Below are 27,886 nucleotides of genomic sequence, written 5' to 3' on the forward strand. Positions count from 1 at the left end.
CCCACGAGTCGCGTGGCGCAGTGAGGCCTAGTGATTTTTTTAATTACATCCGAGCCGTAATTTATAAGGTTAAAAAAAATTAAAATCAATAAAAACACGAATACAAAAAAAAAAAAAGACCTTGGAGTGTTATTCAACCACAACTTAAATTTCTCTAATCACACTGGTATCATAGTTAGTAAAGCAAAAGGGGTTTTTGCCGTTGTTAAGCGTTGGTCGAAGGAATTTGAGGACCCCTACACCACAAAACATTTATACATTTCCTTGGTTCGTCCAATTCTTGAATACTGCTCGTGTGTTTGGTTATCCTAATATACCATTTATCAGGACCTTATCGAATCGGTACAGAAACAGTTCCTTTTGTTTGCTCTACGTGGTATAAACTGGGAAACACATCGACACCTTCCATCGTACGTGGATAGACTACGTCTACTTAACCTGCCCTCCCTCAAGGATCGTCGGACCATGGTGTTATGTTTCTGCACCAATTAATTACTGGACTTGTAAATTCAAGCTATCTTCTTGGTCAAATTCGGTTCTATATCCCTGTAATCCCCTCGATATTTGTAAAACGACCCTGCAGCAAACGGAATCAGTTTTTGACCGGTAAAATACTAGTTGGGTCAGAAAAGTTAACTAGTTCAAGTTATTTCCATTTTCTTGTAACGAACTTGTCCATTTTTCATATGCTTGTCATCGGAAACAACTAGTCCACTTGCTACTAGTTTTGCACTAGTGACTGTTAACCAATTAACGCTTACAGCTTTTAAACTACACTAAAAAAAAATATTTTCACGAAAAAACTAAAAATTAATCTGTAAACCATCAAGTGATTGGATTTCACTAGTAGTTGACGATGCCCAACTTGACGCTCTCCTAATTTAGTAGCCAATTAATAGGCGAGGTCCTTAGTAGAATTCTAATTATCTAGGACTTGAACACGGGACCTTTGGATTTGTAGACACACTAACTGATTGAGCCATACACGCAACACATTTTGTAATGCCCTAACAAGGTTTCTGAATTTTAGTGTGACGTAATTAAAAAACAGTGATTTTTATAATTTCAGTCAGATGTTTGCAACGCAGTGAAGTAGACGTTTCCGACCAAATAAAGTATATATATTCTTGATCAGCACCAATAGCCGAGTCTATCTAGCCATGTCCGTCTGTCCGTCTGTCCTTCTGTCCGTCTGTCCGTCTGTCCGTCTGTCCGTTTCTATGCGAACTAGTCTCTCAGTTTTAAAGCTATCGCGATGAAACTTTCCCGAAAGTCTTCTTTCTATTGCAGGTAGTACATATGTCGGAGCGAGCCGGATCAGACCACTATATCTTAAGGCTCCCATAGGAATATTCAAACATATATAAGAAAATTCATTGATACTTTGTAGGAAGTAGGCGTTTTAATTCTTGACTACTTAAAAACAAAATTCAAAAATAGAATCGCTGAATCTGGAATCCCTGGAACTGCACTGAGTGAGTATTACTTTATCTGCATGGGTATATAAGCTTCGGCTGGCCGAAAATAGCTACCTTTCTTGTTCACATATATATTGCCTCGGACAGATTAAATAAAGTTTAAAATAAAACTAAAGCATCACCTAGCAAACAAAAAGAAATGTACAGAGACTGGGGATTGAACCGAGGACCTCGAGTGTTTGATTTGTTTAGTGTAAAATTTCCCAAGACATTTACACTCTAGGCTATATTTTAGGATCATATGTGTTTCATTTGCAACTAGTTAAATTCAAGTTGCCTTTTAACTAGACCCTAACATGTATTTGTTCTACCAGTTAAATATTTTAAAGGTTTTTTTGTCAGAAAGGTACTAGTCCGAGACAAGTTTCTTTTTTACTAGTTTTGTATTAATCATTTTTTCGACTAGCACAAATTTTCTAGACCCTGTGTAGTCCAAATGCACTCAGACAAATTCCGGTTGCTTTATATTAGTTGTATAACTAGTTGTTTTTCAGACTAGTTCGCATTTTTCCTGCAGGGGAACTTTCAGTTACATGATCCATATCGCGTTTTATGTTCGCATTTTAATGAAGTATTTTTTGATGTTTTCTAAATGCTCTCCTCCTCACTCCTTGCAAAGGAGTTCGAGCAGCCGCCCTCAAATGTGTGATACACTCGATCGCCTATCGACATGTGCAACCCGTAGCCGGTAGCAATTGTCCGTTAGCGACTACGCCCAGAAGTAGGCAATATTATTGCTTCACCGGGCGCCGCATCAACACGACCTCTACCTGTGGGGTCTCGATCCGTCGTGGCTGGGAGCTTTCGTAAGCTTGCCCTGCGATCAGCTGACCCCGTTGGCGTTGTACAGCACTAATCATGCCAGCTGAGCATGGTGCGGCACAAAGCGTGGGAAGCTGGAGAGGAAGTGCAACAACAATATTTACCCGCCATAACTAAGGGCAACGAATATATGAAAAACCTGACGCTTAAAAGCGCGGGAAATGGCGAAAAGCGAAATTTGAGAAAAATGCGCGGCAGAAAATTCGTCGGGGATATAATTCTGGAATTAGAACTTTTCACTACTCAACTTTTACCACTTTAATTTTTTGCTAAGCTACAAATGGTGTTCACTACGACGAGAAATGGGAAAATTTTATTTTTAAAAAAACTAAGATACCGACAAATATTTATTTGATTTTGGTCCAAAGCGATTCACTTGTGTATGTATAATTCGAAATATGTATATATGTATGGATGTATATATCAGAATTATAATCGTTAGTGCATGCAAGTTTTATTTATTTTTTGGTTAGAATGCACGCTATATACCGAATTATTTATACGAATGTAAAAAGTTGAAAGATGGGCCAAAACACAATTTTCGACACGCCACAGATTAACTTTCAACTTTTCGCACTCTATACCTGGTGGGACGATTTACATCCGTAACTTCCCTCTTTGAATTCATCTGGCTTCCTTCCTGTGCGTAGGGGATTAAAAGCGGTGAATTTGGCGATAACGGGGGTTAAGAACTGCAGCAACCAAAATTTTCCAACGGCAGCCACGGCGAATTTAAATAGTCAGCAATTGGCGACAAGCAGCGGCAACCACAACTTCACTGGTCCAGCTATCGGTGATTAACAACTGCAGCACACTGCACTATGGGTAATTTGACCACTTTTTTTGGCCAAAACCCACTTTTAAAAAGTCGTTAGAAATTGGATTTGTCAATCACAATGTATTAGGATAGCATGAATGTCAAATGTTATTAACAAAAAAGTTTAACATTGCGCATCACTGTTAAGTTATCAGCTGTGAAAGCCTGCTAGTGCTTTAACGAGATGGCAGCGCTGGTAAATCGCTTATTCTGATTAAAAGTTTAAATGATCAAAAAGAGTATAATGAAGCAACGCAGCGCCGTTTTTGAAATGCAGTTCAATCACAAAAAAATCAAATTCATCACTTTTTTTTGTTAGCTTTCCGATGTATTTATTGATTGTGGTGTTCCTAAAATCTTGGGTAAAATCTAACGTCAAAAAACATTAAAATTGGTATAGAATTTTTATTTTTAAATTGAGCTACAAAATGAGTCCAGCTCTTTCCAGCTCTGGAACCTTTTTATCTTGTCGAGTACTTAATTCTCTTTAAACTCAGTAAGTATAAAAGTGCACTTTTGCGCACTTTCTCTGAAATAAATGTTTTAAGACCTCCATCAAAACATGAATATTTCAAGTATTTTTTGTATCGTGAATGTCAGTTACGGTGCAATCTTTGGAAAACCTGTATGCAACTATCTTTGTTATTAAATATTAATTATTTCAAAATTATGTTTCATCATTGCACTGTGGGAAAAAAGTCAATTTTTTTGGCATAAAATCAACTTATTTTACAAATTATTTTTAAAAATAAAATATATTTTGTGAATTTACATACCCTAATTAGCCAAGAACAGTTATCTAAGATTTTTAATAGCAACACTATAGGGTTGATAAACGAACAAAGTCAGCTGTTTGATTGACTTTGTTATGTGCGTAAATAAGTGAAATATCTTTGCAAACTTTCAGTGCTTATTTTGTGGAGCAACAAAATGGTTTATTATTTCTGATCATGTCAAATCGTAGCAAAGGCATTTATAAATGTATCTTAGATTACATGTTTTGATTATTATGGCTTGTTGTCCAACTGTGAACTTTTTTAAATGTGTATCTTTTTAGCTTAAAACTAACAAATTTGTTTGTGTTCCGTGGTGTACAACTTATAAATGCCATAAAGTTGCAAAAAGGTAAAAACGCAAAGTTATTACCAAATGTATCCTTAATATCGCAAAACTAATCATTTTTGCAACTTTTTGCACGTTTCTTAAAAAAAAACAAGAGAGAACGCTATAGTCGGGTTGTTGTCCCGACTATCTAATACCCGTCACTCAGCTAAAGGGAGTGCGAACGCTGTGTCGGGTTGGTGTCCCGACTAATAATCGTAACTCAGCTAAAGGGAGTGCGAGGGAGATAGATATATAATTTTTGATTGCGTATAACTTTTTAATGAATGGTCCGATTTGAAAAATGTCTTCTACATTTCGATAGGTATAAATATACACAACAAAATTGCATTTATACTTCTCGGAAATCTTTAAAGATGTGGGCGCAGGACCCATTTTAAAATCGTTAGTGGGCGATTGTGGGCGTTAGAGGGGGCGTGGCGCTCGGCTAAAATAAACTTGCGCTGCGTAGGAAGCCAAAGAATATGTGTGGGAAATCTCAACCTTCTAGCTTTTGTAGTTTCTGAGATCTCAGCGTTCATACAGACGGACAGACGGACAGACGGACAGACGGACAGACGGACAGACAGACAGACAGACAGACAGACAGACGGACAGACGGACATGGCTAGATCGACTCGGCTAGTGACCCTGATCAAGAATATATATACTTTATGGGGTCGGATACGCTTCCTTCTAGCTGTTACATACTTTTGCACGAATCTAGTATACCCTTTTACTCTACGAGTAACGGGTATAATTACTTAAATCCAGCAACTTAAAAACATAAAAAAAAAATTTTTTTAAATAAAAAAACAATTTAAGTGGCTTTCATTAATCTTAAAAATTGAATTCATGGAAAGGGACAAGTCAAGTGAAAATCCTGGCTGCAAAGGACTCAAATATAAAGAAGCTGGACCGCCGTTAATGCTAAAATTGGCATCTGCTCTTAGATAATATTTCACTTTTCTTGTACATGTCAGCAATTTTTTTTTTTTGACAAATTTTAAAAATTAACGTAAACCGAAATTATTTTACCGTCTTACCAATACAAATACAAATTTTTTAAAATCCCTGCCAATTAATTTGAATATGCGGCGTGGGCGGTGGATGAAAACAATGGTCCAATTCAAAAAGCAACAAAAACCGAAATTACAGCTTTATCTTAATAGTATATATACAAAATTCTAAATTGTATCTCTAAAACTAGAGTTTATGCCAAAAAAAAAGATTTTTTTCCCATAGTGCATTGTTTCATTGCAATAACTTTGTTATAAAGGTTTATAGTATTTTTGTTAGAAATTATAACGGTAATAAATCTAAAAATAAAATTGCAATTCAAAAATACAAAAATGGAAAACTTTGATACTTTTTTAAAAATTAAATACGTTGTTCTTATTAAAATAAATTAAAAAAAATTTTTTTCCTTCACGTTTAGGAGAAAAAATTGTTATTTTTCCTAAAAAAAAGGCGGGACCACGTCTATTTTTTCAACAAAAATTCCTTTAAATTTAATAAAGTACAATCAAAAAACCGAATTGTTAATTACACTAGTTTACAGCAAAAAAAGGTAAGCCTTGAGACCAATTTTTTTTGATTAGTTTTAAGTTGCTAATCACGCTAAACAAATTAAAAAAAAATCCCAAAGAACCGTTCTGAAGATATTCGCAAAAATCCAGATTTTCGTCACTTCTTTTATAAAACCTAACAGATCTCAAAAACCATAAGACCAATAAACTTGTAACTTACACTATTTAAAAGGCAATAGATGAGCTTTTCCGAAAAGCTATTACTCGTTGTAATCGGGTAGCAATTAATAGAGGTACAGCCTGTGAAAGTTCAAAAAAAGTTTCACTTCTAGCGTTTTTTTGTTATAGCTAGTTTTCATTTACTTAAAAAAATACTCATAAAAATGTTGGCTGTTTCACTAAAAAATGCATGTCTCCTAGAATTTCCACTCCATTTGCAAATATATGGCCTTAACTTGTTAACAACAAAAGGGCCTTTAGATCTGAAAGCTCAAAATAATTTATACATTTCTATGTGTGTTTTTTTTAAGTAAATAAAAACTTGCTATAACAAAAAAACGCCAGAAATGAAACTTTTTTGAACTTTCACAGGCTGTACCTCTATTAATTGCAACCCGATTACAACGAGTAATAGCTTTTCGGAAAAGCTCATCTATTGCCTTTAAAATAGTGTGAGTTACAAGTTTATTGGTCTAATGGTTTTTGAGATCTGTTAGGTTTTATAAAAGAAGAGTCGAAAATCTGGATTTTTGCGAATATCTTCAGAACGGTTCTTTGGGAATTTTCTTTAATTTGTTCAGCGTGATTAGCAACTCAAAAATAATCACAAAAATTTGGTCTTAAGGCTTACCTCGAAAAAAAAATTTAAAGTTGTAAACTAGTGTTTTTGGGTCGTTTTAAAGTTATTAATTAATGCCACAAAAAGTGGTCAAATTACCCATAGTGCACTGGTCGGAATGACCAATTTTTTTTTGCATAAATTCCAAAAATGTTCATAGACCGCTGTAACTTGGCACATTTGATAATTAGATCATTATAAAGATATATACAAATTTTCAGTTTGATCTGGCCACGCCTACATTTACCGCCCATATTTTGCGAAGCGCAGTGTTAACTAAATGAGTAAAAGAAAGGTAATTTTTTTTCTTTTTGTTTTTTGTAACAGAAAACAAATATATTTTAGTAAATTAAACAACAATATTTACATGTTTAATTTTTCACTGCTTAAATATAGCTTCTTTACTCAGGTTATTGCGATACCAAATGTCGAGCAGCGTGGTAGGACTGAACTTAACCTTGTCTCTAGCTGGAGGGGAAAAAATTAGAACGGGCAGGAACGGGCAAATACAATACTGTTGCAGACTTACTTTTGTATAGCGAGTCATAGCAGATTAGTTATATTCCACAAAAACTTTGGTTAAAAATATACTACTTTAAGACACTACAAAAACGATTAACAATATAAACAAATAACCAGTGTTGGAACATACCTAGATACTTTTACCTAGGTACGTACCTAGGTACAATTTAGTGGTACCTTTTACCTTACCTAGGTATAAAAATAATTGAGTACCTTTTAACTTACCTAGGTATAAAAATAATTGAGTACCTTTTAACTTACCTAGGTATAAAAATAATTGAGTACCTTTTACCTTACCTAGCTACAGATTTTTATATACCTTTGGAATTATTTAGGTACTTACATACATAGGTATTAAACATTGCTCTGATTTAAAATAGCCAAATCTGACTGCGACACTGTAGTATCGTTTCATTGTATCGTTTCGTTTCGAAATTGTAATAGTCGGAACGCAGCATTAAAAGTCGTTGGAATTCAGCCGTTCTATTGTTTGTTTCGTGAAGTTAAAACTAATCGCAGTTTTATTTTATATAATTTTGTGCACGTATGTATGTTCCCATCACTACATCAATTTATTTATGAAACCAAAGTGTATTTGGCGCGCAAAAATGCCGTATGTACGTAAACAAACGGCATATACATGCATATGCACAATATATAGTCAATGTTTCTACATACGGAATTTTAGCGCGCCAAATATGTACATGAGGGTTTCATAAATACATTAATGAAGTGATACGTGCATACAATTATTCATGCCGCGTGTTTTAAAAATATCAAATAAAAACACCTCTTAACGAGGTAAAAAACTAGTGACGACCGCACCTTCAACATACAAAAGTTCTGATATCAACATTTGTGACGAAAAATTATTACACTCGTCATTAAATAGACTTTCTAATATTTTCTCATTCGGCCCGCCCTAGCAAACTATTCCAGCATTTTTCCCTTCACAGGCATTTTCTATTGCAGCGTGCCGAATGAGAAAATATTAGAAAGTCTATTTAATGACGAGTGTAATAATTTTTCGTCACAAATGTTGATATCAGAACTTTTGTATGTTGAAGGTGCGGTCGTCACTAGTTTTTTACCTCGTTAAGAGGTGTTTTTATTTGATATCAGAAGTTTTTGTTTGTTTACATTTGCTCTCATAGGAGCTAATATACACATTTAAATTTAAATTGGTCAATCATAATTTTTAAACTATTGTATTTTAACAAATTAAGTTAAAAAGGCGTTGAAGTATTTCAAAATACCTTTTAAACGAGGTATAGCACATGTCTGTACCTTTAGTAGTGTAGAACTTACAAACTAACGAAATTTAGCTATTTTTAGCTTTTTCCCGCTAAAGTAGCGGCTTTTTCCAAAAGTCGTAGAACAAAAGATTCCTATATGGAACTCTTAAGTGCAAATTTACTGATTCCATGACCCTAAAATACAGTTCGGATACCCTCCCACAAAATTCAATACTCAGGGAGCGTTAATTGTTCGAGCTGGCAAAAGTGGCTATTTTCGTATAAAAATAACTTTTAAACGTGACTTTTTACAGTAATGTGTTATATACCAAAATTTAAGGAATCTCAAGGGCTATACAGTTTAAGGTTTTAAAGAAAATCGTTAGAGCCGTTTTTGAGAAAAATAAAAAAAAGCTAAAAAAAAAGTTTTAAAAAATTGTCTTTTGTTCATATTTTTTTAATTATTACATTTACACATATTGCATATAGAAGGCGTTTATAGCATTTAAAAATACCTTTCAAACGAGATGCAGCACAAGTCTGTAGCTTTAGTAGTATAGAAGTTACGGCTTTCCGATTTTTAGCTATTTATAGCTGTTTTCCCGCTAAACTAGCGAGTTTTTCCAAAAGTGGTAGAACAAAAGTTTTTTATATCGATGTGATGAACGTCATATAAAATTTTCAAAACTTAAAAACATGTTTTGGACAAACTGACAAACTGACAAACTGACAAACTGACAAACTGACAAACAGAATTAAATTTTCATTTTGGGAAGACGAAGAAAATCTTATTTTGGCTATAACTTTTGAACGGAGCGTCGGATTTTGACAAACGACCCCTCATTCGACGGGTATTTTCAAAAGGAATACAAGTAAAATATTGCGAGGGGGCAATTATCCCCACCGGCCCCAACAGCTCCAAATTTCGAAATTTTCACTTTTTCACTTTCACCGCTCTCTCTCCCAAGCCAATTGATTTTCTTAGAGTCTTGGTATGCAATCCTGTTAGTTTTTGCAATACCTTTCGATAGGTGTATCATTCATTATGATCGGACCATCACAGTAGATTTTCATTTCTTCGTGTATATATAGTAGTCGCCTTCGCACACTCTCCTGGTGCGCTTTGTCACTACATGGACTGCCGTCCATAGTGATATACACAAAATTATAACATTTAAATTTAAATGAAATGAAAAGATATTGTTTGATTAAGACGACTAAAAACTGAAAACAAGAGAACGCTATAGTCGGGTTCGTGTCCCGACTATCTAATACCCGTCACTCACTAGTCGGGTTGGTGTCCCGACTAATAATCGTAACTCAGCTAAAGGGAGTGCGAGGGAGATAGATATAGAAATTTTGATTGCGTATAACTTTTTAATGAATGGTCCGATTTGAAAAATGTCTTCTACATTTCGATAGGTATAAATATGCACGACAAAATTGCATTTATACTTCTCGGAAATCTTAAAAAATGTGGGCGCCAGACACATTTTAAAATCGTTAGTGGGCGATTGTGGGCGTTAGAGGGGGCGTGGCACTCGGCTAAAATAAACTTGCGCTGCGTAGGAAGCCCAAGAATATGCGTGGAGCTTTTGTAGTTTCCGAGATCTCAGCGTTCATACAGACAGACAGACGGACAGACGGACAGACGGACATGGCTAGATCGACTCGGCTAGTGATCCTGATCAAAAATATATATAGTTTATAGGGTCGGAAACGCTTCCTTCTACCTGTTACATACTTTTGCACGAATCTAATATACCCTTTTACTCTACGAGTAACGGGTATAACTAGTCTTATTTTAAGTTTAAATGATTACATTGAACAAAACAAAAAAATTATAAAAAATAAAAAATAAACAATATATTTACCTTTTACCTTTACCTAGGTACTGGGAAATTGAAGTACCTTTACCTTACCTAGGTATTTATTTTTGCCCAATACCTTTTACCTTACCTAGGTAAAAAAACACAGTACCTTTCCCAACACTGCAAATAACACATATATTCAAATAATGAATTTAACCTATAATTATAATCTACATACCTTGAGCAATATTATCAATTTTTTTATTCAAATTGTTGCACAAAATTAAAAATAGTAAATTGTCAAACCTAATTAACTATTTTCCGCTTCTTTTTGCTTGCAAGCAGCTGATCGGTCAACAAACTTTGCGGACCTAGCAAATAAATATCGAATTTTTCTTAAAAAGGCCTCGGTTTTTTTCTATGAAAAAACGTCTTAGCAAGTAGGGCTACTCTCTCACTCTTATTGGATCCTTATGGAATTCATGTTTTCTCATCGCTTGCTTAAGTTGCAAGTCTTTTGACAATTTCTGTATGACAAACAGTAAAAGTCTATTAAAAAATTAGAATTATTTTTTTAACCCTCCATTTTTTTTAAATCAATTTTTATTTACAATCTGTCTTGCGACAGAAAGAAAAATGTATGACTAATATTTACATAACAGGAATACCAGATTTTCAGTGAAACCTGCTATTAATATAATTCCTTGCTTACTTAAACTTACCTATCATGGAGATCAAGAATGTGGAATCTTTTGAGTCTTCTGAGTGTTAAGCTATTGTATACTAGTCCTAGGGCTTAATTATAATTATTTACATAAATGTGTTTTATAGTTGGAATATTTGGATCTTTATAAATATTTCCATTGGCTACATAAAATGGAGGGTTACCAATTTGTCGCAAGATTTATGATTGGTAGCGTTGAAGTATTTCAATATTTGAATTGCTAGCTGTCCCCCAGAGCTGGATAGCGTAGGTCCAAACAAACTTCAAAATGGCTTTGTAGAGGAGAATTTTGTTTTACCTTTGGAATTATTTAGGTACTTACATACATAGGTATTAAACATTGCTCTGATTTAAAATAGCCAAATCTGACTGCGACACTGTAGTATCGTTTCATTGTATCGTTTCGTTTCGAAATTGTAATAGTCGGAACGCAGCATTAAAAGTCGTTGGAATTCAGCCGTTCTATTGTTTGTTTCGTGAAGTTAAAACTAATCGCAGTTTTATTTTATATAATTTTGTGCACGTATGTATGTTCCCATCACTACATCAATTTATTTATGAAACCAAAGTGTATTTGGCGCGCAAAAATGCCCTATGTACGTAAACAAACGGCATATACATGCATATGCACAATATATAGTCAATGTTTCTACATACGGAATTTTTGCGCGCCAAATATGTACATGAGGGTTTCATAAATACATTAATGAAGTGATACGTGCATACAATTATTCATGCCGCGTGTTTTAAAAATATATACACAAAATTATAACATTTAAATTTAAATGAAATGAAAAGATATTGTTTGATTAAGACGACTAAAAACTGAAAACAAGAGAGAACGCTATAGTCGGGTTCGTGTCCCGACTATCTAATACCCGTCACTCACTAGTCGGGTTGGTGTCCCGACTAATAATCGTAACTCAGCTAAAGGGAGTGCGAGGGAGATAGATATAGAAATTTTGATTGCGTATAACTTTTTAATGAATGGTCCGATTTGAAAAATGTCTTCTACATTTCGATAGGTATAAATATGCACGACAAAATTGCATTTATACTTCTCGGAAATCTTAAAAAATGTGGGCGCCAGACACATTTTAAAATCGTTAGTGGGCGATTGTGGGCGTTAGAGGGGGCGTGGCACTCGGCTAAAATAAACTTGCGCTGCATAGGAAGCCCAAGAATATGCGTGGAGCTTTTGTAGTTTCCGAGATCTCAGCGTTCATACAGACAGACAGACGGACAGACGGACAGACGGACAGACGGACATGGCTAGATCGACTCGGCTAGTGATCCTGATCAAGAATATATATAGTTTATAGGGTCGGAAACGCTTCCTTCTACCTGTTACATACTTTTGCACGAATCTAATATACCCTTTTACTCTACGAGTAACGGGTATAACTAGTCTTATTTTAAGTTTAAATGATTACATTGAACAAAACAAAAAATTATAAAAAATAAAAAATAAACAATATATTTACCTTTTACCTTTACCTAGGTACTGGGAAATTGAAGTACCTTTACCTTACCTAGGTATTTATTTTTGCCCAATACCTTTTACCTTACCTAGGTAAAAAAACACAGTACCTTTCCCAACACTGCAAATAACACATATATTCAAATAATGAATTTAACCTATAATTATAATCTACATACCTTGAGCAATATTATCAATTTTTTTTATTCAAATTGTTGCACAAAATTAAAAATAGTAAATTGTCAAACTTAATTAACTATTTTCCGCTTCTTTTTGCTTGCAAGCAGCTGATCGGTCAACAAACTTTGCAGACCTAGCAAATAAATATCGAATTTTTCTTAAAAAGGCCTCGGTTTTTTTCTATGAAAAAACGTCTTAGCAAGTAGGGCTACTCTCTCACTCTTATTGGATCCTTATGGAATTCATGTTTTCTCATCGCTTGCTTAAGTTGCAAGTCTTTTGACAATTTCTGTATGACAAACAGTAAAAGTCTATTAAAAAATTAGAATTATTTTTTTAACCCTCCATTTTTTTTAAATCAATTTTTATTTACAATGTATGACTAATATTTACATAACAGGAATACCAGATTTTCAGTGAAACCTGCTATTAATATAATTCCTTGCTTACTTAAACTTACCTATCAGGGAGATCAAGAATGTGGAATCTTTTGAGTCTTCTGAGTGTTAAGCTATTGTATACTAGTCCTAGGGCTTAATTATAATTATTTACATAAATGTGTTTTATAGTTGGAATATTTGGATCTTTATAAATATTTCCATTGGCTACATAAAATGGAGGGTTACCAATTTGTCGCAAGATTTATGATTGGTAGCGTTGAAGTATTTCAATATTTGAATTGCTAGCTGTCCCCCAGAGCTGGATAGCGTAGGTCCAAACAAACTTCAAAATGGCTTTGTAGAGGAGAATTTTGTTTTCCAAAGTGGCTGCTGATTTTCTACTTAGTAACCAGGACATTTTCAGTGTTTTCAATCTGAGTTGTTGATTTTTCGCTTTTATGTGGGGTGTCCATGTTAGTCTGCGGTCTAGGTGCATGCCAAGATACTTCACTCAGGTATCTTGTGGAATTGCTGAGCCGTTAAGTGTGATTAAGCTCACATTGCAAGAGATGAGATGCTTCGTCTCTAGATGAGCTTGTTGCCAGAATGGTTGTATCGTCAGCATATGTTGCAATGGTGCAGTTGTTTGTTACTGGCATATCTGCCGTGTATAGTGTGTAAAGGACTGGTCTCAATAAACTCCCTTGAGGAAGGCCTGCGTTTATGAGAAGTAGTGTTGACTTATCATTTCTCTGCTGCAGGTAGAAGCATCTCTTAGATAAGTAGAATCTCAGTAATGAAATGAATGGAGCAGGCACCCATTTCTATTTCATTACTGTTTCCTGCATCAACTTGGGCGTATGATTGATGATTGGTTGTTGGGTCGGCTTATTAGGCAGTAGGTGATTGAAATATTGCAGAATCATTTTTATTATGGTCCTTGTTATGCATCTGTTTTCGGCCAGTAGCTAATTGTTTAGAAATTAGCTCCTTACAGACTCTACACCCTTTGTAGCTGGCAGCGTGATCTTCGTTGCAATTCGCACATTTTGCTAGTTGTTTTTTATCTTTTGGACATATGCCCTCTGCTCATTATGGACGCGTCGCGTTTGCATCCATTTACCGTTTAACGCGCCCAAATCCCATACAAAACTTGTAGGCGAGGGGTGAGGAAGGGAGGGTGGAAATTTGTCGCGTTACAGGGCTGGAAAGTGAAATTTGTGGTATATTTAAGCAGTATTAACCAGGCATGAACATTTTTCTGGACCCGAAACTGATAAGAGGCTGATAAGCGGGAAATATTAAAACCATTTATTGTTGATATTTACATGAACTTTATTTCGTATAGATTGGTATTTGATATATGATATATGCCAAATGATCTGGCAATAGTTCAGAATTCCGAGGATGATCCAAGCGCATAAAGAGCAGTAGCAGTTCGTTTATCCAATGGAATGGCTCGGCTAGAAAGGATCGGAAGCGAAATATTGGTCGTTGCAGCGCAGCCACATGGGCTTTCCCGTCTCCATGATCTTGACGTTTGCTTCGCGTGCGCCATTCGTCCATTAAGGCGACCTCCTGGTTAGACCGTAGATGGCCATTCCATATTCAAATGACACACGTTGACAGGCGACTGCTGGAAAAGGGCACATCTCCCTCTTTCTTGCGCACAATGTTCTTGTAGGATTTCTGCCCCGTATCAGATTCTGTTCAGTGACGTGCCGCCGCAGAAGCTACTGCTGTCGCGGGTCGTGTCAAAGAATTAATTAAATGACTGTTCAGATCTATATACATGAACGCCTTCTGCAGCAGATCCTTTTGCTTTCTGCCGTAATAAATGCTCAAGCAGCGTAACGTGGGATGTTGTTGCTTTCATCATTGCAGCAATGTTTCCACGTTCAAATGCTGTTCTGCGATTACAATTATCAATAACAAATTATTTAAATCCATTGTTTACTTCAGCTCGCAAATGACAATAGCACAACAGCTGTTTTCAGACGCGTTTGCCAATGGAAACACCTCACGTCCGCCTATCGCGTTGCCAATCGAAAATACACAAAAATACCGAAAAAACCGCATAGTGGAAAAATGCCTATAGATTGATGGGATGCTTACGCGAGCATTTTACGCACCTATGAGTTTTGGCGCAATACGATTTTGTGTGCCCGAATTCCTGACAACGGTGGGACTGAACAATGTCTTCTGCTTTATGAGGGGGCTCTATTTTAACAATTGCGTTACCAATATGCTTAACTTTGTATATATCTTTGTGATTATTGTTGGTCTTCAGTTGTCTTGAGTTATCATGTCCAGAGCTTCGTTTTCTTCTGCATCATTACCTTTTTCAGTTGGTAAGCGTTCCGCTAAGATAGCGAATTTATTGGAGCTAGTGCTGGGTGCAGTCTCTGTGCCTTCTCAATTCATATGTGCGTTTCCCAATTTTCCGTATATCTTAATATTAATGCAGGTCAATTCAAATATTGCAACAACGAGCAGTCCGCTTAGAATTCTAGGTAAACAGAAAGTGGGGTTGACGGTCGTCCACATAAATGCTCAAAGTCTGGTCAGAAAAATGAATGAGTTTAGGGAACTATTTATTGGTTCAAATGTTAATGTGGTCTGTGTTTCAGAAACATGGCTTGTCAATGGCTATAGTGATGTGATGATGAATGTGATGGTTATCTATTGTACAGATCCGACAGAGTAAGGGTCGGTTTCTCGAGTGCCGGCTAACATTTCTCGAACAGATAAAGTCCCTGCTAAGGCATTTTGGCTTTCTCGAGCATCAATGTGAGAGCTAACTTTGACAGGTTCTCGGAGTCCCTGTTAAGTGTTTTCGGCTCGATAGAATAACAGCTGATTTCCCAAACCCAACTAAGAAGAAGAAACGAAATCACAGCTGACTTTTCCTTTGAATTATATCCAAACAGCTGATGAAATAAATGAAGCACGACATTTTTTCGCTTTACAGCACAATTCTGTGCGTTAGCAGCACTCTGTAATTGTTTCTCGTTCAGAAAAATTAAAGCAGTCGAGAAAACCGATTTGCTTTTACGAACACTTTATCTGGTCTTAAAGTTTTTCGAACAGATAGCTATCAGGGACTTTGACAGGGACTCGAAAAACCTGCCCTAAGCCACGCAGGTGGTGTAGCCATTTATGTAAGCAACAAATACACTTCGAAACTTACTCAATCAAATCCGATTAATAGCAGAGTTGAATATATGTTTTTAGATGTCGTAGATCGTCCTTTTAAATCAGCGCTCCGCACATACTTACAACGACATTTGGTTTTATATTTGTGTGAGTGAATTGCACGGGGCAGCTCATCAGTGTGTGAACGATTCCCTATGCTCACTTTATAGGACGCTGCCGACCGCTGTTTTAAATCAAAAATTCTAATTTGTTGTATTTATAGACCCATCGAACAACCAAATGTAATGAGCTTACACGTTATCTTGGCTGGAGATCTTACCAGCAACATTATCAAAGAACAAAATGTGCACAATGATTTTAGATCTCTTGGATTAAACTTGATTAATTCCAACTTACTTACCCATTTCACAACCACTTGCAGCGCTTTGTTAGATGTTTTCTTTGTTAGTGATCCGTCTAGAATCCTTTTCTATGATTAATTGTGTGTGCCATGGTTCTCTAAACATGACTTCATTTTTATGACATATGATTTTATTTCCAATAATTCACCCCGACTTTTAAGTCTTTGAGACTATAAATCAATCGATTGTAATAAACTACTAACCCAATTTGACATTTATGACTGGACAAGTATTTATAACTTGACTACGGCACAGCACAAACTCCTATTATTTAACTCCAAAACTCGACAGTTATTTGAATACTGTGTCCCTTTAAGAACAGAAATGGAAATTAAAAAATAAATTAGTCTGCGGGATAATGCCTATAAATCGTAGCAAAGGTATTTATAAATGTATCTTAGATTACATGTTTTAATTATTATGGCTTGTTGTCCAACTGTGAACTTTTTTAAATGTGTATCTTTTTAGCTTAAAACTAACAAGTTTGTTTGTGTTCCGTGGTGTACAACTTATAAATGCCATAAAGTTGCAAAAAGGTAAAAACGCAAAGTTATTACCAAATGTATCCTTAATATCTATTTATTTATTTATTTATTTCTTTATTCGCCAACAGTAAAAAAACCTTAACTGGCTACTAACTAATACTAAATTAAATACTAAGTGAGGCAAAATAATTATACAAGTTTTTCTTGATTAAATCTCTGGGGGAGCATGGATCCAACCGCATGTGAGATGGCAACTTATTATAAAAATGCAGGGCTCTACACAACGGCTCATTGTGGGCATAATTGGCTCTGTAAGCCGGTACAAAAAATGGTTCAAACGTTCTTAACGATCTACCAGGCACCGATAACCCTATGCTGCCCAGCAGTGCGGGGCAGTCGATTTCAGAGGTCAGCAAATCACATATGAAAACTAATGAACTGGTAGTTCTCCGATCTTCTAGGGAAGAAAGGTGAACAAGCCGACATTTGGCAGAATAAGACGGGACCGGGTCATTGAAATTTAAAGCTAGAAGGGCAAAACGTAGAAACTGTTTCTGTACACGCTCAAGCCGGTTTATGTGAATAGTACCCGTCGGGTTCCAGATAAACGAGGCATATTCCAGTTTTGACCTAATGAAGGCTGAATATAAGCTTAGCTTCGTGTAGGGATCTTTAAATTGCGCGGCATTTCTTTTTACAAACCCATACATAGCGTAGGCCTTGGGAATAATATAGTTAATATGTTCAATGAACATAAATTTACTGTCAAACATGACTCCTAGGTCCAGGGATTCATTTCTCAGGGACAGAATATGGGAGTCAATGGAATAAGAGAAAAGGATATTAATTATTCGTTTACTGTACCTAACGAAGAAACATTTTGACAAATTAAGAGGCAAATTATTACGAGAACACCAATTTCCGACCCTTTCTAGGTCATTTTGAAGAAGGTCACTATCGGAGATACAATTCACAGCTCTAAATATTTTAAGATCGTCAGCGAACAACAGAAATTCCGAGTTCTTTATGCAATAGCTAATATCATTTATGAACACGATGAACAGCAACGGACCCAAAGCACTTCCCTGAGGAAGGCCAGAAGTTGCCACATATGGGTTAGAGTAAACAGCATTGCATTCAACTCTGTAAACCCGATCATCTAAATAAGATTTGAACCAGCTAAGTAATAGTGAGTGAAATCCCATTTTCTGCAGTTTAGCTAATAAAGCATTATGGGAGACTTTATCAAATGCTTTAGCGAAATCGGTGTAGACCACATCAACTTGATGATGACTGAGAAACGAGTGGGTGCAAAAATGATTGAACGTAGCTAAGTTTGTGGTAGTAGACCGTCGAGGCATAAAACCATGTTGGTTAGGACTGATGATCCGACCAACAAGAAAAGTTAGCTGCTTGGCTACAATTCGTTCGAACATTTTTGAGACATTGCTGAGCTTTGCAATTGGCCTATAATTTGAAACAATGTTTTTTGCACCCGACTTGAATATAGGAGTAACAGTGGCCAGTTTCCATCTATGCGTAAAAACACCAGTGGAAAGAGATAAATTAAAGATGATTTTAAGGGGCTCACAAAGAACACCTATACAATTTTTCAAAATAAATGGAGAAAGGCCATCACAATCTAATTTTGCTGACTCATTAAAGCATTCAGCCGCCAGATGGCAGTCAGAATCGGTGACATCTAAGCAACCAATATTTAACATAGTAGGAATGGCATTGAGCGAATCATCGTCATTCCACAGCGAGCCCGGCTCAAAGTTAGATGCAAAGAACTTAGCAAATAGATTAGCGACCCCAATATCCGAGGAGGCTGAATGATCTTCAAATGACATATGGGAGGGAAAGTAAGAAGATGTTCGTTTAGAATTGATAAAGTGCCAGAATGATTTAGGATTGGTAGTTAATTTACGCTCTATATCAGCAATATATTGGTTGTATAAGAATTTATTGAGGAACTCAAACTCACGCTTATGCTGTTTGTAACGGTCAAAGTCACCAGCATCACCGCTTTCTAAGTAGCGCTTATAGAATTTATTTCTAAGGTTTTTATATTTCTTTAGTCCTTGCGTGTACCATGGCAGTCTGTAACAACTTTGAACCCTAGTTTTAGTATATCTGCCCACAATAGTAGAGAGAAAAGATAAAAAAACTTCATAGCTTGTATTCACATCTGCATGCGAGAGGACCTCCGCCCATCTAATATTAGAAATATCGTTACGGATAGAATCTAAACTGCTAGAATTAATATAAGTAAAAGGCAAGCGAGAATTAATTGGGCGAAAAATATAACAAGTAATAGAGATTAACAAAGGCTTGTGATGAGCATCACACGCGGCAAGTGGATTGTCGCTGCAACATAAATTAATGCTTAAATCAGGATGTACAAAAATTAAGTCTAGAAGCTTATTTAAATTATTAAATACATGGTTAATCTGGACTAATGCCATACTAAGAAGCTCATCAATGACTAAGATTTCGTAGGGAAGATGCAAGTTACTGGGAACCATTGCTGAGGACTCTGAATCATGAGCCCACACGAGCGAAGATAGGTTGAAGTCGCCCAAAACACATATGTACTGGCCCTCCTCCAGCTCCTGGTGTAGGTGGGCTATGTTATCAACGTGCGCTTTATAAAGATCAAAACTGCTGCTAGGGGGTATATATGAGACTGTCAGGAAAATTGTTTCTGTAGGACCAGAGAGAGATACACAGATTTGATCGAGCAGAGAATCCTCATTCTGGAGACGAATAGCAGTGCAACGAAGTCCACGCCGCACAGCAATTAAAACGCCGCCACCTCTGGAGCATCTTGTTTTAACGGCATCACGATCCTTACGGAATACATGGTAAAGATTCGTATCGAAGAATTCATTATCAAAGAAATCCATGTTGAGCCAGGTTTCAACAAAAATGATGACGTCATGATCACATTGAGACGTTGCCAAGAAAAGCGATTGAGCTTTTGTACGCATACCACCGACATTTTGAAAATAAATATTGAAAGTTATATTATTTGTGCATGTACGGTCATCCCTGGTCATGCTATCAATACTTGGTCCAGCGTCATGGCCCGAATCCGTAAGAGGCCTTGCTGGGATCTTATCATAAGTATTAGAATTATTAATAAGGACCTTCAGTAAAGTAGTTGTGCGGATACGAATAGGCTGGTGATCATCACTCCAAGTATTTCGTGGGCGGTCATTATTAGCATTCTGAATATGACTGCACGCAGGTGAATCCGCTCCTGTTAATAGTTCGCGAGAGCCCCCACCAGCTGCCACAGCCCATTGTAGTTGTTGATGGGGAGAGCAACTCCAGAGAGCACCGGAAAAAGATGATGAGAGAGAGGCGTAAGATGATGAGAGCGCAACTCCGAGGAGCGCGCCGATGTTAGAGCTTGGCGGACGGCGAATGTCGCAGAAAGCGGACAACAACAGCTCCGGCTGATGTTGTTGATGATGCGACGGGAGAGAGGCGGAAGATGATGAGAGCGCAACTCCGAGGAGCGCGCCGATGTTAGAGCTTGGCGGATGGCGAAAGTCGCACAAAGCGGACAGCAACAGCTCCGGCTGATGTTGTTGACGATGCGACGGGAGAGAGGCGGAATATAATGAGAGCGCCACTCCAAGGAGCGCGCCGATATTAGAGCTTGGCGGACGGCGAATGTCGCACAAAGCGGACAACAACAGCTCCGGCTGATGTTGTTGACGATGCGACGGGAGAGAGGCGGAATATAATGAGAGCGCAACTCCAAGGAGCGCGCCGATATTAGAGCTTGGCGGACGGCGAATGTCACACAAAGCGGACAACAACAGCTCCGGCTGATGTTGTTGACGATGCGACGGGAGAGAGGCGGAAGATGATGAGAGCGCAGTTCCGAGGAGCGCGCCGATGTTAGAGCTTGGCGGATGGCGAAAGTCGCACAAAGCGGACAACAACAGCTCCGGCTGATGTTGTTGACGATGCGACGGGAGAGAGGCGGAATATAATGAGAGCGCCACTCCAAGGAGCGCGCCGATGTTAGAGCTTGGCGGACGGCGAATGTCGCACAAAGCGGACAGCAACAGCTCCAGCTGATGTTGACGATGCGACGGGAGAGAGGCGGAAGATGATGAGAGAGCAGTGACCAATGTTTGCAAAAAATGTCGCAAAAAATATCGCAAAACAAATCATTTTTGCAACTTTTTGCACGTTTCTTAAAAAAAAATTACTTAAATCCAGCAACTTATAAACATAAAAAAAAAATTTTTTTAAATAAAAAAACAATTTAAGTGGCTTTCATTAATCTTAAAAATTGAATTCATGGAAAGGGACAAGTCAAGTGAAAATCCTGGCTGCAAAGGACTCAAATATAAAGAAGCTGAACCCCCGTTAAAGCTAAAATTGGCATCTGCTCTTAGATAATATTTCACTTTTCTTGTACATGTCAGCAATTTTTTTTTTTGACAAATTTTAAAAATTAACGTAAACCGAAATTATTTTACCGTCTTACCAATACAAATACAAATTTTTTAAAATCCCTGCCAATTAATTTGAATATGCGGCGTGGGCGGTGGATGAAAACAATGGTCCAATTCAAAAAGCAACAAAAACCGAAATTACAGCTTTATCTTAATAGTATATATACAAAATTTCTAAATTGTATCTCTAAAACTAGAGTTTATGCCAAAAAGAATAGACTTTTTTCCCATAGTGCATTGTTTCATTGCAATAACTTTGTTATAAAGGTTTGTTTCACTAAAAAATGCATGTCTCCTAGAATTTCCACTCCATTTGCAAATATATGGCCTTAACTTGTTAACAAAAGGGCCTTTAGATCTGAAAGCTCAAAATAATTTATACATTTCTATGTGTGTTTTTTTTAAGTAAATAAAAACTTGCTATAACAAAAAAACGCCAGAAATGAAACTTTTTTGAACTTTCACAGGCTGTACCTCTATTAATTGCAACCCGATTACAACGAGTAATAGCTTTTCGGAAAAGCTCATCTATTGCCTTTAAAATAGTGTGAGTTACAAGTTTATTGGTCTAATGGTTTTTGAGATCTGTTAGGTTTTATAAAAGAAGAGTCGAAAATCTGGATTTTTGCGAATATCTTCAGAACGGTTCTTTGGGAATTTTTTTTAATTTGTTCAGCGTGATTAGCAACTCAAAAATAATCACAAAAATTTGGTCTTAAGGCTTACCTCGAAAAAAAAATTTAAAGTTGTAAACTAGTGTTTTTGGGTCGTTTTAAAGTTATTAATTAATGCCACAAAAAGTGGTCAAATTACCCATAGTGCACTGGTCGGAATGACCAATTTTTTTTTGCATAAATTCCAAAAATGTTCATAGACCGCTGTAACTTGGCACATTTGATAATTAGATCATTATAAAGATATATACAAATTTTCAGTTTGATCTGGCCACGCCTACATTTACCGCCCATATTTTGCGAAGCGCAGTGTTAACTAAATGAGTAAAAGAAAGGTAATTTTTTTTCTTTTTGTTTTTTGTAACAGAAAACAAATATATTTTAGTAAATTAAACAACAATATTTACATGTTTAATTTTTCACTGCTTAAATATAGCTTCTTTACTCAGGTTATTGCGATACCAAATGTCGAGCAGCGTGGTAGGACTGAACTTAACCTTGTCTCTAGCTGGAGGGGAAAAAATTAGAACGGGCAGGAACGGGCAAATACAATACTGTTGCAGACTTACTTTTGTATAGCGAGTCATAGCAGATTAGTTATATTCCACAAAAACTTTGGTTAAAAATATACTACTTTAAGACACTACAAAAACGATTAACAATATAAACAAATATCCAGTGTTGGAACATACCTAGATACTTTTACCTAGGTACGTACCTAGATACAATTTAGTGGTACCTTTTACCTTACCTAGGTATAAAAACAAGAGAGAACGCTATAGTCGGGTTGTTGTCCCGACTATCTAATACCCGTCACTCAGCTAAAGGGAGTGCGAGCGCTGTGTCGGGTTGGTGTCCCGACTAATAATCGTAACTCAGCTAAAGGGAGTGCGAGGGAGATAGATATATAATTTTTGATTGCGTATAACTTTTTAATGAATGGTCCGATTTGAAAAATGTTTCGATAGGTATAAATATACACAACAAAATTGCATTTATACTTCTCGAAAATCTTTAAAGATGTGGGCGCAGGACCCATTTTAAAATCGTTAGTGGGCGATTATGGGCGTTAGAGGGGGCGTGGCGCTCGGCTAAAATAAACTTACGCTGCGTAGGAAGCCAAAGAATATGTGTGGGAAATCTCAACCTTCTAGCTTTTGTAGTTTCTGAGATCTCAGCGTTCATACAGACGGACAGACAGACAGACAGACAGACAGACAGACGGACAGACGGACATGGCTAGATCGACTCGGCTAGTGACCCTGATCAAGAATATATATACTTTATGGGGTCGGAAACGCTTCCTTCTAGCTGTTACATACTTTTGCACGAATCTAGTATACCCTTTTACTCTACGAGTAACGGGTATAATAATTGAGTACCTTTTAACTTACCTAGGTATAAAAATAATTGAGTACCTTTTAACTTACCTAGGTATAAAAATAATTGAGTACCTTTTACCTTACCTAGCTACAGATTTTTATATACCTTTGGAATTATTAAGGTACTTACATACATAGGTATTAAACATTGCTCTGATTTAAAATAGCCAAATCTGACTGCGACACTGTAGTATCGTTTCATTGTATCGTTTCGTTTCGAAGTCATTGGAATTCAGCCGTTCTATTGTGTGTTTCGTGAAGTTAAAACTAATCGCAGTTTTATTTTATATAATTTTGTGCACGTATGTATGTTCCCATCACTACATCAATTTATTTATGAAACCAAATCAAATCGGACCATTCATTAAAAAGTTATACGCAATCAAAATGTATATATCTATCTCCCTCGCACTCCCTTTAGCTGAGTTACGATTATTAGTCGGGACACCAACCCGAGTACAGCGTTCGCACTCCCTTTAGCTGAGTGTCGGGTATTAGATAGTCGGGACACCAACCCGACTATAGCGCTCTCTCTTGTTTTATATTTAATTTAAGTATATAAAACGAAACATTTAATTTGCAGATATTCATTTTTATTTATCCACCGTTTTCTTGTATACCTTTTAAATATTTAAAGCTAATATTATTATTTAATAACTAGTTATACTATTTATAACAACACGAATTGAATGCTTAATTATAAAACTAATCTACAGAATATCCTATTTATAACTTTTTTCAAAGTTGTCGAAAGCGTTTTAATATATTTTTTACATTGTTTTTTCGCTGTCATTTTTTTTAAATTTTTCAGTAAAATGTTACTTATTTATTGGTGTCGCCTACAATTCATTTTTAAGAAGTTTTCCTAATACAAATTAGGTAAAATCGCCGCTCGAATTCGCTACCGCTTACATTTATGTACATATATTTTTACTAATGTTTATATTTAATAATATATAATTTAATTTATATATGCATATATATAACAGGTACCCAGGAAACACCACGGGGAGGCCATTACAATTGTAACGGGGTCATAAATTTATATGACCTTCGAGTCGACTTGAAATGCTTTAATCTTACACATTATAACATTTCCATGTTCCCCAAAAAAGCTAGTTTTCTAACTATTGCTTTTTGTTATATATTTTCTTAATTGCTTACTTTTTCGGTTTTTTTTACTTATTTACTTAATTTGTATTAAATATTATTTAAGGGTATTTATTACATTAATAAATTTTTAACCAAAAGGTATAATTTTATCTTTTACTAATTGCTGCAGTCGTCGTTTTACTTATGAGATAGAATACTGAGTTTAGCTTGCTTTTTTTTCTGTCAGCTATCACAGTCCATTTGCAATGCTTAAATAGTAAAACTTTAATAAGTTTGTTTAGGAGATCTATCTTATGCACATAACATTCATTATTCGTATCAAACCATAATGAGTAATCACTACTTTCATTTGTGCACTTAATGCATTTCTCCACAATAAATTGTTTTATACACAGTTGATTTTTATTACTTTAAAATATATTTTCAAAGACTTTTATATGTATTTTGCAAACATTAAAGAAAAGATCTGATGGAGCTTTTAATTTTCCAAAGTCAGAGTCGCTCGAGTAGTTTTTCTCATGTATAAAAAGCTCTGATGGTGCTGTTAAATCCTCTGTCTCTTCTAGAAGGAACTTTATACATTTATCGCAACTTGATCCTTTTGCAATGTATCCAACAAAATATCTACTTCATATTAATTCAATAGGTACATCTTTGGCCAAAAAAGTATCAATATTTTTGTCAAAGTACCTTTCATTTCCTTGTACAATTTCTGAAGACGACACAGAAATTCTTGTTGCTGTATTTCTTTGTTTTCAATGCAAGGCTGATATATAATTGAATCAAACTCTACTGGTAACATAACATCATCATCTGCTTCGCAATTCGACTTTTGGGAAATTTTAAAAATGTGCAAAGATATTTGTTTGGCAATGATTAAATTAAGTTCATTAACTGAAGGGTTTCTACAGTTACCACCTTTTGCACGAACACACGCAAATATATTTTTAAGAGGATCCTGGTTTACTCGACTAGTTAAAAAGAAAAAGTGGTCCTTGTGGTCTTTAAATATATCTTCGACGTGTCCAAACATTGCCTCAGTAGTTTGGAGCAAGCCATCAAGACAATATATATTATTTCCAAGGTATTTCATGTTCCTTAGGTATTCTTGCATTTCCTTTAGTTTATTCCAAACAATATTGTTAATTTTAAGTGCACATTTCATGGGGTTTTTGTCAGTTAGTACTCTGCTATTCAAGCAATCAAAATAATCATTAACTTTTTGGACAAATGCAGCAGTAGAGGCTGCCACTTCGGGACTATTTCAGTGGAATTGTTTGTTTTGGTTACAAGTTTTAATTGCCGCTGCAACAGTGTGACTAAATTCCAAACATACCCGCATTTGTTCAAATCTAGTTGGGTTAACGTGACTTCTTGTTAATTTAGTCATTCTCGTTACCGAGCCCTGTTCTAATTCGTATACCTCTCGTATGACATCAAAGTCAACCAGTCCGTCAGGGGTTTCAAGCTGAGCTTTCAGAAAATTATTTCTTATAGATTTGAAAAGATGCGGAATGTCAAAAAACATATAATATTTTTTATTATTGAAGCTAAAGTAGGGTTTCTCATTTGTGACTTCAAGTAATGAGGTACATTTTCTATTGTTACCTCCTTGATTATATACTACGCCCCTTACTTTAAACCCAATATTTTCAGCAATATTAATGTATTTACAAATAAGGCTTTTTAAACATTCCCCTTTATGTTTGTTTCGGGTACGAAATAATTTAATATAAATTTCCATTTTCTTAAAATACCCCGTATAACAAATACGCAAATGTGGCTTCCCATTTTATTCGAGCGTTCATGTAAATGCTCTAAGCCATCAATTATATCAACAGACATGTTATATGTTAAGTTTTTCTTGATTGCAACTTCATGACAAGTCTGTATGCATTCTTTATCAGATTCAGTCATCTCCTTAATAGTATCTTTAAGGGCTGAGTACAGACATTCGTTGTCTCCCGGCTGTAATTTTTTTATGCTGTTCCACTTTTGTAAAGACGATGGACTGGGAAGATTTAATTGTAATGAGTCTCTTAAGGCATTTTTCCACTATGCGGATTTTTCGGTATTTTTGTGTATTTTCGATTGGCAACGCGATAGGCGGACGTGAGGTGTTTCCATTGGCAAACGCGTCTGAAAACAGCTGTTGTGCTATTGTCATTTGCGAGCTGAAGTAAACAATGGATTTAAATAATTTGTTATTGATAATTGTAATCGCAGAACAGCATTTGAACGTGGAAACATTGCTGCAATAATGAAAGCAACAACATCCCACGTTACGCTGCTTGAGCATTTATTACGGCAGAAAGCAAAAGGATCTGCTGCAGAAGGCGTTCATATATATAGATCTGAACAGTCATTTAATTAATTCTTTGACACGACCCGCGACAGCAGTAGCTTCTGCGGCGGCACGTCACTGAACAGAATCTGATACGGGGCAGAAATGCCTACAAGAACATTGTGCGCAAGAAAGAGGGAGATGTGCCCTTTTCCAGCAGTCGCCTGTCAACGTGTGTCATTTGAATATGGAATGGCCATCTACGGTCTAACCAGGAGGTCGCCTTAATGGACGAATGGCGCACGCGAAGCAACCGTCAAGATCATGAAGACAGGGAAGCCCATGTGGCTGCGCTGCAACGACCAATATTTCGCTTCCGATCCTTTCTAGCCGAGCCATTCCATTGGATAAACGAACTGCTACTGCTCTTTATGCGCTTGGATCATCCTCGGAATTCTGAACTATTGCCAGATCATTTGGTATATATCATATATCAAATACCAATCTATACGAAATAAAGTTCATGTAAATATCAACAATAAAAGGTTTTAATATTTCCCGCTTCTTATCAGTTTCGGGTCAAGAAAAATGTTCATGTCTGGTTAATACTGCTTAAATATACCACAAATTTCACTTTCCAGCCCTGTAACGCGACAAATTTCCACCCTCCCCTCCTCACCCCTCGCCTACAAGTTTTGTATGGGATTTGGGCGCGTTAAACGGTAAATGGATGCAAACGCGACGCGTCCATAATGAGCAGAGGGCATTAGAAACATATATGTCGATGTAGACCTGTAATAAATGCTCTGAGCGAACAATTTTTCGGAATCATTCCATCTCATATTTGTTCCCTTTTTATCCTTAAGAAGCATTTTTAATAGTATTTTTTAATTTCCCGTTAGATTTTTTTATCAATTTCCGAAAGTATGTATTTTTCAGACTTGGATTTCAACCTGATCACCTTTCGTTTAAGATTCAAATTTTCTTAATCCG

At 36.2% G+C, this 27,886-nt stretch overlaps 1 protein-coding gene across 1 annotated transcript in view; it reads left to right on the plus strand.

The window, feature by feature from the left end:
• Positions 1–27,886, plus strand: part of LOC138914838 (histone H2A-like) — a 124,486-nt gene that overhangs the window by 67,014 nt on the left and 29,586 nt on the right. The window lies entirely within an intron of this gene.

This window comes from Drosophila takahashii, chromosome 2L (genome assembly GCF_030179915.1).
Source record: "Drosophila takahashii strain IR98-3 E-12201 chromosome 2L, DtakHiC1v2, whole genome shotgun sequence".
In the NCBI taxonomy this organism is placed as follows: domain Eukaryota; kingdom Metazoa; phylum Arthropoda; class Insecta; order Diptera; family Drosophilidae; genus Drosophila; species Drosophila takahashii.